The 14,833-nt window shown below is 40.6% G+C and overlaps 1 long non-coding RNA gene across 1 annotated transcript in view; it reads right to left on the bottom strand.

The window, feature by feature from the left end:
- Positions 1–340: 340 nt before the first annotated feature.
- The window catches only part of LOC311230264, a 31,011-nt gene continuing 16,518 nt past the window's right edge, over positions 341–14,833 (bottom strand). Inside the window, exon 4 of the long non-coding RNA XR_014619788.1 lies at positions 341–2,038. This is a non-coding gene — a long non-coding RNA (uncharacterized lncRNA). The remainder of the gene's footprint in view (positions 2,039–14,833) is intronic.

The following is a 14,833-nucleotide window of genomic DNA, read 5'->3' as shown; positions in this document are numbered from 1 at the left end:
AGACTACTACTAAAAAAAAAATGCATTCAAACTTTTTTTTTTTTTGTGCGTGCGGTAATAACCGCGGCGGTAGGAAATATTTTGCTAATCCGTGCGGTAAGGAAAACATCAATACCGCGGCAGCTCTAGTCAGAAGGTTCCTATGATCCCAGTATTTAAAACAACAGAACAATGTGGTGTTATATTTTATATTTATTAACTTGACCTTCTCTCCCCAGCAACCTCCTGCAAAGCCTCACCGTCCCTCCTCTTTCTACCTTTCTACCCTGCCCTCCAATCTCCCCCAATCCCATTCAATCTTGTTTTCTGTAGCTCAACAGAAACACAACTGTTGTCGTCAATGAAAACCGTGTCTATGCTAGTACTGCTTCTCTCACAGAGGCTTCTGTGCAGGTCAAAAGCTCTTGGTAGTAGTTTCTGGTTTCAAAAGAACGGCCAAATATTACTACCACTATTATTGTTATGATTGTTGATGGACTGATAGCTGTAATGGCGTACTGAAGCGTTTTCCAGTGGTCACAATAGTAGACCTTGTTCCCTGTGTGTATTATCAGTTTGGGTGGTTTTAAATTCCTGCTACATTAGTTAAAATGGTACCTATTTTTCATGTGAAGTTTTCCCCACAGTGGTATAGTTTCTCTCCTGTGTGAATGACGTTGATATCATTTCAGGAGCATCATTATGAGTGTAACTCTTCTAATATTGGTCACAGCAGTAGGGTTTATCTCCTAGGAATGTGCAGGTGAATTGACATGTTTGACATTTCCCCGAATCTTCTCTCCCAAGTGAATTTTCTCATGTTTACTCAAATATGCTAATGTTCAGAATCTCTTATCACACAAACCACAATGATGTGGCTTCTCTCCTGTGTGAATTATCTGGTGTGATTTCAGACTACTCAGATGACTAAAGCTCTTCCCACACTGGTGACAGAAGAAGAGCTTTAGTCAACTGAGTAATCTGCAAACACATCGGAGAATTCACACAGGACAGAGATGAGACAGTCGACTAAAGCTCTTCTCACACTGGTCACAGGAGTAGGGCTTCTTTCCCGTGTGAATCATCTGGTGTCTTCGTGAATCATCTGGTGTGTATTCAGACTACTCAGATGATAAAAGCTCTTCCCACACTGGTCACAGAAGTAGGGCTTCTCTGTGTGAATCATGTGGTGTGATTTCAGATTAGCCAGTCGACTAAAGCTCTTCTCACACTGGGCACAGGAGTAGGGCTTCTCTCCTGTGTGAATCATCTGGTGTGATTTCAGACTAGACAGTTGACTAAAGCTCTTCTCACACTGGTCACAGGAGTAGGGCTTCTCTCCTGTGTGAATTATCTGGTGTGTTTTCAAACTACTCCGATGACAAAAGCTCTTCCCACACTGGTCACAGGAGTAGGGCTTCTCTCCTGTGTGAATCGTCTGGTGTGATTTCAGATTAATCAATTGACTAAAGCTCTTCTCACACTGGTCACAGAAGTAGGGATTCTCTCCTGTGTGAATTCTCTGGTGTGTTTTCAGACTCGGCAGATGACTAAAGCTCTCCCCACACTGGTCACAGGAGTAGGGCTTCTCTCCTGTGTGAATTCTCTGGTGTCTTTTCAGATGAGACAGCTGACTAAAGCTCTTCTCACACTGGTCACAGGAGTAGGACTTCTCTCCTGTGTGAATTCTCTGGTGTTTTTTCAGACTAGACAGATGTCTAAAGTTCTTCCCACACTGGTCACAGGAGTAGGGCTTCTCTCCTGTGTGAATCATCTGGTGTGATTTCAAATTCCTCAGTTGACTAAAGCTCTCCCCACACTGGTCACAGGAGTAGGGCTTCTCTCCTGTGTGAATCATCTGGTGTGACTTCAGATTACTCAGTTGACTAAAGCTCTTCCCACACTGGTCACAGGAATAGAGTTTCTTTCCTGTGTGAATGTGCTGGTGTTTATTGAGATTCATCTTTGAACTGACGTTTTTTTCCACACTGGTCACAGCAGAGACCTTGTCTTCCATCCAAGCCTCTTGGTTTCGTCCCAGGCCTGACAGGACAGCTATCTGGATGGAGATAGTGATGGAGAAGAGTGTCAGAGGAAGGAGATTTGGTGATTTTATTCAGCTTAATTTCCATGTAAGAGGTTTATAATGGTATGTAGCTGGGTTTTATAGTTTAAGAACACAGTGTAGTCCAACACCAACCAACAGAGAGGGGTTCTGACCACGGAGCGCACGCAGGACTCACCACTCACTGTGACAACGGCAGAGGTACGTACGGTTCTGAGCAGAACAAACCCACGGAAGGCAGCCGGCCCAGACAACACCCCCGGCCGTGCCCTCAGGGTCTGTTCCTCAGAGCTGGCTGACGTACTTGCTGACATTTACAACTTGTCACTAGCACAAGCTATTGTGCCCACCTGCTTCAAGACCACCACCCTCGTGCCCCTGCCAAAGAAAAACACTGTAACCTGTCTCAATGACTATCGTCCCGTTGCACTCACCCCAATAGTGATGAAGTGTTTCGAGAGGATAGTCATGTCGCACATCAAGGAGACCATCCCAGACACACTGGACCCTCTGCAGTTTGCGTACCGTCAGAACCGGTCCACTGAGGATTAGGGCTGCACGGTTTTGGGAAATAATCTAATTGCGATTGAAATTGCGATAAAATGTGCGCAATTTTTTTTTTTTTTAAAGCAGCCCAAAATGTTTCTTTTTACCTGGGAATTGATACCAGTACCTTTTTTCTGTACTTTACTCTCTCTCTCTGAAGTCTAAACTTCACACAATCTAAAACCCCTCCCTACAACAACTTTTTTAACGTTTAAATATCAACATTATCTGTCAATCCTCAGTAAATACTATCAAACTCCTCTGATGTCATCTGGTCTTTCAGAAGACCGTGTGTGTGTGTGAGAGTGAGTGAGTGAGTGAGTGAGTGAGTGAGTGAGTGAGTGAGTGAGTGAGTGAGTGAGTGAGTGAGTGAGTGAGTGTGAGTGTGAGAGTGAGTGAGTGAGTGTGAGTGTGAGAGTGAGAGTGAGAGTGAGAGAGAGAGACACAAAGAATCCCAGCATCGAAGGCTGAGAAAATGCCACCCAAAATTCTCACAACTTCTACAGAAGTACGGTTGAGAGTGTCCTTACCAGCTCAATCGCGGTCTGGTATGGAAACTGCACTGCTAAGGACAGGAAGGCACTCCAGCGAGTGATTAAAACTGCTCAGTACATCTCTGAAGCAGCCTTCCCCTCACTACAGGACATTTACTCTACCAGGGCCACCAGGAGAGCACATACCATAATTAAGGACAGTACACACCCCCAGCACAGACTCTTCAACCTCCTGCCATCTGAAATCCCGGACTAAACTGTGACCCCCCCCCCCCCCCCCCCACACTTTTTATTTTGTGCCAGGGAGACACTCTGACCTGACTGCTGCTGTGACCTCACTGTCACCCTTCCCCCGAACTGTCAATCACTAAAGACACTTTTAACTGCTGTGTGACCCATTGTCCCCTCCATATTTATATTTGTAAACACTACTGGATCCTACACTGTGAATCGGAACGTGCAATAACGTCAATGTTACTCACTTGTGCCTTGTATATATCTTAAACCTTTTTTTTTTTTATATACAAAATATATATGTTTACCTTATTTTTGGCATTCACTTGTATTTAAATTTAAAAAAAAAAAAGTATTGTGTGAAGGGCGGACTAGCAAAGTAGGATTTGCATTGTACAGCAAACTGTCTGTTTTTGAATCTTTAAGCCAGAGTACAACATTAATTTCTGATTATTAATCTGATATTCAATATACATTATTAATTAATTTCCAATTAATACAATCCGTATGAATTAACCACTTCTACAAGGACATTTGCATATTCCTGGTATCTAGGGACTTAGATGGACCTCAGGGAATGTATTCCCAGTGGCAGAAATATTGTGTCTGTTACTATGCTCGAGTAAATTGTAATGAACCAAAGGAGAATATACATTATTTTATAAAAATGTTTAATTCACTTTGAAGGTGAATAACACCATGCTAACATTGACCAGACGTGAAAAATGCAGGTGTGCATTCAGCACCTTCTTGAGATCAAAAAATAAATAAAAAAGTAAATGAATAAAAGGAAGATGATTTACAGGGTTTTTTGTAGATATAGTACTGATTGTGCATGCAATTTGGAATATGAATATAGAATGTGATGAGGCCCTGTCTAACATATTCCCTGACCACCCCCCTCTGTACATTTAGGAGAGCCGCCAATCTCGGAGATAAATTAGTACGAAGCCATCTACTGGCTGATGTCAAATCTACATGGTTACCCAAGCCTCCTATAGGAACTTATAGATGTGGTCACTGCAAACAATGTGATGTGGTGGAAAGATCTAAAGGGTTAACCCACCCAGTTACCAAACAGACATATACATCTAACAGCTTCATTAATTGTCAAACTACACATGTTATTTATATACTGTCCTGTTCTAAATGTGACTATTTTTATGTTGGTCGTACGAAACACCGCCTACTTGATCGACTGGCTGATCATAAATATGCTAGTAAAACAAACAATATGGATTATGCGATGGCTAAACATCTTCAAGATGCTCACTAAAGTGCCTCTGTTTTGTTTACAGCTATCGGTATTGACAGTGTTTCGCTCACTTCTAGGGGAGGAGATAGAGAACATTAAACCAGAAAGAAAGCCGCTGGATCGATAGACTACAGGCCACCTCATTCCCAGGTTTAAATGACTCCATAGACAGGAAAACAGCCCTGTTCTTATACAAGAGAGACAAGAGTTGAGCATTTAGCTGCTTGGAACTGATTGGCCAATCAGAACAACAATAGACACCTCCTCCATCAAACTGATATTTCCTCTCTGATCATCTTGGAAGACATAACTTTGTACAATCACTATGTATCTGTGTACAGTATCTGCACTTGCATATTTTTTATTTGATTTGTACCCATTGTACTTTAATTATTTAAATCCCCTCTCTCTTAAAACACTGGGTTATAACTTAACCCAATTTGTTTATTTTTTTAATATTGAAAATAGAATGAAGTTGCCATATTTCAGGTTCCAAATCAGACATAATCCTAAGTGGGACTTTTAATTATGTGTCTTTATGAATGTATTGATTTTATTTAGTCCATGGTATTTGTTAAACATTGAGTCTCAGAATAAAATGAAATCAAAGAGACTAGTGCTCAAGTTTAACGTGGGAAACAAGAATCAACATTGACCATCAGTTAGCTGGTGACTGCAACTGGGACTCTATGTGTGAAAGAAAGGACTCTACGCTGGTGTTTCTCCAGACCTCTCTTGACAGAGCCTGAGGTGTGGCCAGACAATAACAACCCCTTCAACTCTCATTCAATTCTAACCCACACATCTGAGAAAAGTGCATTACAAAGCAGGGCTATTTTGCTTAGAGGTTACAGATTATACTGTTAAAAGTGAATCTGCTGCAAGATTGGTATTGAAAACTGGTAAACTTTAGTTAAAATACTGGGCAGTTGCCTGCAATGTCATTGTGGTGGTATCTTTCATTGTACGAATAAACTATCGAGTCTCAGAATATAAATGAAATCAAAGAGACTAGTGCTCAAGTTTAACAGGGGAAACAAGAATCAACATTGTATTATTGACCATCAGCTGGTGACTGAAACTGTGATTCTTGGATTATGCCACCAGATTACAAACACATTTGTCAGGTCAGGATATTGTTTTACAGATGCGATTTCAAGATTTGCAAAACATCAAATGTTGACATGGTGTATTTTATATTGGTTAATGTAATTCACAATATATTTCAAAATATATTTCTAATGACTCTGCACCCCAGTGCCCCTCCCTTCCTACCCCAAACAATTTAGACATGAAACTATACAGTGACAATGGAAATACCAGAGCCAAAGGCCCAGTCATAGTAATAAGCATTTGTATAGCAAGTGAGATACAGTGGCCACATCCAGTAGACAATGTGTTCTGCCACAGAGAGGCGTTCAAGTCAACCAGCAGACTATCCCGTCTTTATGGTTGAATGAGTACTTCAGTCTGGAAAACAGCCCTGTTCTTATACAAGAGAGACAAGAGTTGAGCATTTAGCTGCTTGGAACTGATTGGCCAATCAGAACAACAATAGACACCTCCTCCATCAAACTGATATTTCCTCTCTGATCATCTTGGAAGACATCACTTTGTACAATCACTATGCATCTGTGCAGTATCTGCACTTGCATATTTCTTATTTGATTTGTACCTATTGTACTTTAATAATTTTTTTTGTATTTTATTTTTTTATTATTTTTTTAAACAAACATGACAACACACGATTAGATATACAAGCATTGTTAACAGTGCACATCAATTAAATCACCGTTTAGATAAATGTCTTATACAAGATATACCCCTAATACCTGCTATCTATTCCCCTACACACATATGCTCTTGCTCGCACCCCCCACCCTGGACCCCCCAATGGATAATCCATCCATTATCATTCGCTCCTAACCAGACACTACCATTATATGCTAGCTTTTATTCTCTCCACCACTTCTAACCACATTGTCAATTTGGATTCATTGAGACCCAAAATTCTTGCTGTAGATATTTCTAGATAAATCACATCGAGATATGTAAGAATCAAGACCTTTCGGCACATTTTTTCCGGTTGAAACCATCGTGATGCCATCAGTTTTTTTAGCCACTGTAATACCAGATAAAACCAATCTCTTTAGCTGTATATGTACTGCATACTCAAAAACATCATTCAGCAATAATACAGAGGGGTGTACAGGTATATTCAGAATTAAGAGATTTGATAATTGTTGGGTCACTTCTTTCCAGAATATCTTAACTGGTGGGCAGTCCCAATACATGTGCATAAATGTCCCCTCGTCCCCATTTGTACATAAGGAGCATTTGGAGTCTTGTTTAAGACCCATTCTGTTCAGTCTTATAGGAGTCAAGTATGTCCTATGAATATAGTTAAGATTGATTTGTTGATGGTCCGGGTTCCTTGATGCAAGTCGAACATTTGCCCAGGCTTCTTGCCAATCAAAATCTTTTTCCAGGTCTGGTATATCCCTCCTCCAAACAGAGTCTAGGTGGAGGGTTTCATACGAGGCCGTTAGTAATTGATGATAAAAATCTGATACAAAACCTCTCGATGTCTCTTTCATAGAAAAATTTGTGGTATCTGTGGTGTGCAATTGGTATCCTTAATGGAACACTGAGTCTTCAAACATAACAATAATTGTGCGTAAAAATAATATGTGGAACCGGTGAGATAAATTTTTTTTCTATTTCTTCATAACTACAAATACCCTGTTTGTTGAAAACATCTCCTAATGTATGTATGCCTTGCTTTTCCCATCTAGGGAATCTTAGGTCGTTTTCCAATCAGGAGTGCATTGTTATTGAATAAGGGAGTATGATTATGCCATTTATGTGGGTTAGAATCTTTTTTTTGTGTTTCACGCCATATCCGGATTGCATGAGTAATTATGGGGCCAAATTTCAGTTCGCATTGCTTAATTGATACTTTGGTGTATACTATGTCCTGCAGTCTCTGTGGTGCTACTATATTTACTTCTAAATTTCTCCAGGATACTGATGCTTGGGGTTCAAACCAGGTCGTCAGTGGTCTTAAAGTGTACGCCTTTCTCTGTGCGGTGGATCTTTTTATACGTGGTGGTTTGTTATTCCAAATAAATGTATATGCGGAAGAGTGTAAATTTTTTCAATAACCATCTGGAGGGGGTAACGGAAGCATTGAGCTGATGAAGTTGATTCTAGGTAAGACATCCATCCTTTTTTTTGATCCACTTTTTCTCCCATTTTCTATATTTTCTCCCATCCCAATTTCGTATCATCCAATTCAACCCTCCCCTGTCACGAACGCTGTTTCTTGCCTCCCACAAGCCGGCTGCAATGTGGACTAAGTCATACATAGCACAAGTCCCCTCCGGTACTTGAGGTAACAGCAGTCGCATCTTTTCACCTGCGCAGCTCGATCTCTCAGTGGCGAGGAGTAACGCGTGGGAGGCTCACGCTGTCCCCGACACTTCCTGATTCTACTGCGCAGGCGCACCAACCGACCTGTAGGAGTCGCTGTCCACAACGCCCGATCCCCACCCATCAGTTTCCCACCCCCTAATACGGCCAATGTGTATTAGTATGAACGACCAGCTAAACTGAAAGCAATGTGGAGTGCTGGGCTCGAACAGGCGAGCCCAGCGTCTCCGTATTTGTGGCGAGCGCCTTGGCCACTACGCCACGTAGCCACCCGTAAGACATCCATCTTAACTATTGAAACCCGTGCCTGTACTGAGTTTTTAAGTTTTGACCACCTGTCAAAGTCGTATTTTATTTTATTTTGGATTTCTATGTAATTGTGTTTCACCGTTTGGCTTATGGTAGGGAATACTTCAACTCCCAAACATCTAAAGTGTTTAACCATTAGTATTTCTTCTGGAAGACTTGTATTTTTTGGAGGGGCGTTCAGTGGAAGGAAGGCCGACTTTGGCCAGTTTCTTAAATCCCGATAGGTCGCCAAAGTCATCAATCAACTTGAGAAGATGAGGCATTGCGGTGTTAGGGTTTTGCATGAACAGTATTACGTCGTCCGCATATAGACTAATTTTGTGTTGTGTGCCCTTGATTACGATTGGTTCTATGAGTTGGGATTGTCTTATATATTGTGCTAATGGTTCTAGTGATAAATCGAATAGTCCGGGACTAAGAGGGCAACCCTGTCTAGAAGAGCGTGATACCGGAAATATTCCGGAGGTGATTATACCTGTTGTAATCATGGCCGATGGGTCTTTGTATAATACTTTAATCATATCAATGAATCCTTTTCCTAATCCCATCCTTTCTAATACTGCCCATAGATACGACCATTCCAACCTATCAAAGGCTTTCATTGCATCCAGGGACAGCATCACCTTAGGTGTGGTGTCATCCTTGCTGGCATCTAGTACGTATAGTAATCGTCTTATGTTGTCAGTGATCAAGCGGTTTCTTATGAAGCCAGTTTGATCCGGATGAACTAAAGCCGTCATATGCTTTTGAAGTCTGATGGCTAATACCTTAGAGAACAGTTTGATATCGGTTCCGAGGAGGCTTAAGGGTCTATAACTACCGCACTCGGTGGGGTCTTTGTCTTTTTTAAAGGAGAACTGTTATGAGTGAAATATTGTCGTTCTTATGAAAGTTCCCCTCCTTGATTGAGTATAAAATCATATTAAGTAATAGGGGTCCAATTATGTCCCAGCATGAGAGGTACATTTCTGGTGGGATACAGTCTCTTCCAGGAGCCCTACCACTTTGCATTTCGGATATGGCCTTCCTGAGTTCCTCTAGTGTGATTGGTGTTTCTAACTGTTTAGCATCATCCTCTGTAAGTTTGGAGAGGTTAATTTGATTAAGATATTGTTGAATGCCGATGGGATGTCTCTTATCTATCTCAGATCACTTACTTGAGATATAACCCTTTGGCCGCCCGATATTCCCCAGCGAGGTGCTAAACTCGCTAAGTTCTCGGGTCAATTACTATTTCTATCAAGCTTACTTCATTGGTCACTAGTTTAGTTATATCCAGTTGATATGAAATGTAAGCATAGAAGAGTTGTTAACCTCTTCTTTGTTTGTAATAAACCGAATGTATGTCTGGGAGAACTCTTATTGCCTATAATAACAATAATATTATTATCATCATTATTATCATCATTTTACGAAATGCCTGTAATGCTGCTTCTCTGAAAGCCTGATGATATTACGTCACAGTCATCACCGCCACTATCCTCATTTGTGAGGAATGGTCTGTAATACTGCTAATTTGAAAGCTTAATGATCTTACGTCACCGTCACCACCGCCACTAACCTCATTTGTGAGGAATGGTCTGTAATACTGCTCATTTGAAAGCTTGATTGTATTACTACTCTTTTAATAAGTATTACTACTATTAATAGTGTAATATTAGCGTACTAACAATCATTTGCAAGCCCCATAACCCCTTATCAGTTTGACAGGTCCATCAGTCTGTGGCCACCAATCGTCCGGCCCTGCAGTGACGAGACTCTTAGCTCCCCACAAACCCAATGGGACCCGTCCAACACAGTGGCTACCGGCGCTCGCAAACAACAAACAGTGAAACCAATAGTATATATATATAATATATAACTTTAGCTGAAAAGCATTAACCAGCAATTGATTCAATCTGAAATTCAGGCTACCCGAACATAGTCACCTCAGAGGAATGCAGGGCGCGGCCAGCATCGTGGCCCATTGCGGCAGAAATCAGTCCACGAACTCAATAGATATTATAAAAAAGTAATTTTTATTTAGAAAAAGCAAGTTACAAAAGAGTCTTCATTGGAAATGTCCAACTCAGTTAAAAGAATTATAAAACAAAACAGCTCTTCTCTAGCATAGCAAAAACTCTGTCATTTAGAGCAAATGAGCTAAAAAAAACAGAGTTTTGTCCTGGGGACGCCACTCTGAAAAATATACAGAACCCGTTCCGATACAACGCTCAACGGTTTCTGTAGCTATAAGAATGGTGTCTTGAAGTAAAAAATGGAAAATCTGCTTGAAAATCTGAGCTCCCGAAGCTGGAGCAGTCATTTATATATCATATCAAGACCTCTTTGCTATTGGTCCAAAAACAGTGATGTCACAGCGATGTCACTCCACTAGCCAACCAACGTACAACACATTCCGCAAGGATGAACTCCTCCTTTTGTCTCTCTGTGCTGGGAAAGCCCCCAGAACTCCATCTGCTACGGGTCCCGGCTTTCTCTGTCTCCTTACCCACTGTCAAGGTCAAACGCTCTGTGACCGCCTCCCTACACATTCCTGCTCCACTTAACAGTAAGAGAAAAAGACGAGGGAGGCTGCTGTAATATACAGTACATGGTCCTTCTTAGCATGAATAGCCTAACACGCCTATATATACATATACAGATATACATACGTATACAATACAGTACTCATATACATTGGTGAATATATTCTGCACATCAGTTTAAAGTATAGCCCTCTGCCTCTTAACTGCAAGGGTTAATTCTGCAGGCAGAGATTCACCCATCGTCCAAGGTCACATTCCTGTCTTTACAGCACAGAGGCCCCTTCTCTTTCCATTCTAGCTGTGCAGACCAGCCCAGACCTAGATACTCGTGCAAAGCGTATATATACATATATATATGAATACATATCACATATAGACACATACAATAACATATGCCTAGATTTAAAACAGATATATACAATAAACATGCTTAAACCTTTATATCATACAAGTGACCGAGAGAACAGGATGTCATTATAAAAAGTGTCACTCGTCTGTGTCTGTGGCACTTCAACACCGCCTCTGTCATCCTGGTCGGTCATTTTCCACTGTCTTAATAGCGTCTGTACTGGGGGACGAGATGGCGATTGCAGGGTCACGTGGCTGTGACTCTCCACAGATATGTGTCCATTTTGTTTTGATCGAAGGTCGTTTCTGATTTATACAAATTGGAGTAGAATTCTTTGAATGTCGCGTTTATTTCTTTGGTGTCTGTTACAAGTCCTTGTTGTGCTCTAATGGAAGTTATATCTGCAAATGTTGCGTTAATTCTTAATCGCGTAGCTAGTAGGTGACTTGGTTTGGAACCTTGAGAGTAATGCTGTTGTCTTGTACTACGTATTTGTACTTCAGATTGTAGTTTATAAATGGCGTTAATCTCTATTTTTAGTAAAAAAAAACTTGAGATTCCAGAAGTAAATAACGTAGAGTAAAGCGTTTCTAGTTCCGCCAGTTTTGAGCATCGATTCTTGCGTATTTTGGATGAAAAGCTATCAGTGAAATCCTTGATCATTCCCTTTACCGACATCCATAATATTCTAGGGTCCGGCACCGAGTTCACATTCTTTAGTAGAAATACTGAAAGAGCTTATTTGAGTTGTGTAATGAATTCCTTGTTATTCAGCAGTGTCGTGTTAAAGCGCCATCTTGGGGCTCGGGATGATAGTACACCAAATGATCCTTTTAGGAGTAAATAACAGTGATCTGATAATGCATTGGGTACCATCTCCACTTCATAGTTATCAAATAGTCTCGGGGTTGCGAAAACATAATCTATTCTGGAGAGTGTTTTATGTCTTGCTGATCGACAAGAGTACTTCCGGGTCGTGGGGTTGAGTGATCGCCATAGATCATTTACACCTGTATTCTTTGTCCAATCCTTTAACGCTTTAGATGACTTTTTTTGTTTGTTGGAAAAGTTGGGATAAGACTTATCCAACCCAGGGTCCCAAATGGCATTAAAATCTGCACCAATTATAAATGAGTATTCTGGAAGGTTTAACATTTCCCTAGTGAGTGCAGTGTAGAAATTAGTTTCGTATAGATTTGGGGCATATACCGCTACCAACGCTATTTTCCTATTCTTGTGTATAATCTTCGCTATGGTTATCCGACCATCTGCATCAGACCATACTCCCTTCAATTCAATATTCAATTTCAGTTTCACGACTATAGCAACTCCACGGGTTCTCGTTCCAAAGGAAGAGTGACTAATGTTATGTGTTGTCCGCTAACGTAGCTTTGTCTCCCACTAAAATGTGCGTTTCGCTTAAGAGAGCCACATCAACCCGTTTGTTTTTCATCAATGTGAGCACGCTTTTGCGTTTATGTTGATTATTTATTCCCCTAGTGTTCCAGATCATTATATTCAAACTAGCCATAATCTATACATATTGATTTGTATTTGTTGGTAATATTTCTGGAGTGCGAATTCACAATGGATTTACATCCCACTGTTGAGGTCCCGTTGAGAGCCGAGCATAAAAACATACATACAGTATATACAAAAAAAAAAACTGATCCCCCCTCCCTTACAGAGTCGTACAAGGTACCTATTCGATACCTCCTTCGCGTACAACTTCTTCCTTTCCTGCACCTCCGGTCTGCCCAGAATGAGCAATTTATCCTAAGCTTTCCTATGTATACCATAGAATCTATGCTTTTAATTAATAGAATGTCACCTGTGACCAAGCCTCTCTCCCGTTAATGTAATTATAACAGAATGAAAATTATACCTCAATTGGTATACTCATTTAAACCAATTTTCTTTTTAAACCTTCTATTAACATTTATTAGTTAGAACATTTCAGAATAAAGAAATAAAGAATAAGAAAGTGATGTTTAGAATTAGATATCGAAAACCCATATAATCCGGGAATATCTACTTAAATTATTATAATTTTTTTTAAATACCTTTGCATGTTTACACATCTAAACGACAAGGAGATTTTTAAATACTTGTATGCAGATCGTCCCCCGTCATGCGTGATCATTAATCTGTTATGGTGGTTGTTGTTCTTCACATCCATTTCATGACCAAGTCTCATATTGTTGTTATTTCACGGGGCCATCATTGAAAAAGGTATTGTATTCCAGAGTGCTGTCCACCGCTCGTGACTTGCAGATTGATGTTTTAATGTTCCAGTACATTCCTCGTGCCATAGAACAATAACAATTCAGTGTATTCCAGAATATTCCGTTATGACTCATAGCCTTCAAGTAAGAAAAATAGAGTAGAAAATTCTAGAATGTTCCAAAATGGTCGGTATCAAATCAAGACCTGCATATTACTGTGAATCTATATATATATATATGGTGTTTAGCGTTTTATATCAAATTACTTATTTCTCAATGTTGTCAAAAGCTTGTATGTTGCCGTTTTTGATGTCCATGCAATTGTAGAGTTATCCATGAAAGATGAATCTTGTCATCCACTTTTTATATTCTTCATGTAATCTTCTGCCGCCTCAAGCGAACGTAGCACGAATCTCTTTCCTTCTCCCTCAACTATGGAAAGATTAGCTGGATACCGTAAGATGGGGTGGAGACCTTTCTCATATAGCCGGTTTACTACACCCTTGTAGTGGGCCCGCAGAGTTATGGCTTCCTTGCACATGTCTTCATAGAACCACTCTTTTCCCTTTGTACATCAGTTTTCCCCATTTCTTGCGTGATTCCCTGATAATCGTGTCTCTTGTTGCAGTTTCCCGTAGACTAGCAATTATCACTCTTTCCTTGTTGTTGTTATTGTAGTTTTCAGATCCAATTCTGTAGCGTTTGTCCACTATCGGTTCTGTAGTTCGAAATCCTAGGTTCTGAAATTCTAATAGCACTGCAGCAAACTTGTCATCTGTGCAGTTGACTGATTCATCCAAACCCACTATACGGAAATTGAATCTGCGGGCGTGCCGTTCTATTTCTAGCAGATGGATCAAGTTTCTCCTTGTTGTCATGTATTATCTGCCGGAGCCGTTTGTTTTCCAGTTGCATTTCCTTCGATACTTCGGCGATAGCTTCAGATAGTTCCTTATTCTTCTCCTCTTGCTTCCGTGAGTATTCGATCCCAGTATTTGCAACCGCCGTTATGCGATCGGATTGTGCTACAACCTGTGTCTTGATATATTCAAATTTAGCCTCTATGGCTATCTTAAATGCGGTAGCATTAGTCTCGGCTCTTTCCACAGCTTTAGCAATATCATTAACCTTGTCGGTTAAGATCTTCATCATAGCTGTCATCAGCGTTTTGAAGTCGGGTGAAATACTCTCCATGACTGTCTCGGCTGAGGTCGTTTGGATGTTAGAATCCATGCTATTGTCGGGCTTTTTATTCTCAATAGCTTTTCCCTTCCCTGTGGAACGTGTCACCGCGCCGTCTGCCGTTGGAGAATCTGCTTCACGGCTTTTTGAGTTATCTTTCTTTGCTGGCATGCTGCGTTTCACTGTTGATATAGTTAGTTGAAGGTCTTAGTTAATATATATGTCGAGGTTTAAA

The sequence above is a fragment of the Notolepis coatsorum genome, assembly GCF_963971535.1.
Source record: "Notolepis coatsorum genome assembly, chromosome: 6".
NCBI lineage: Eukaryota > Metazoa > Chordata > Actinopteri > Aulopiformes > Paralepididae > Notolepis > Notolepis coatsorum.
This window is presented reverse-complemented; position numbering and strand designations above follow the sequence as displayed.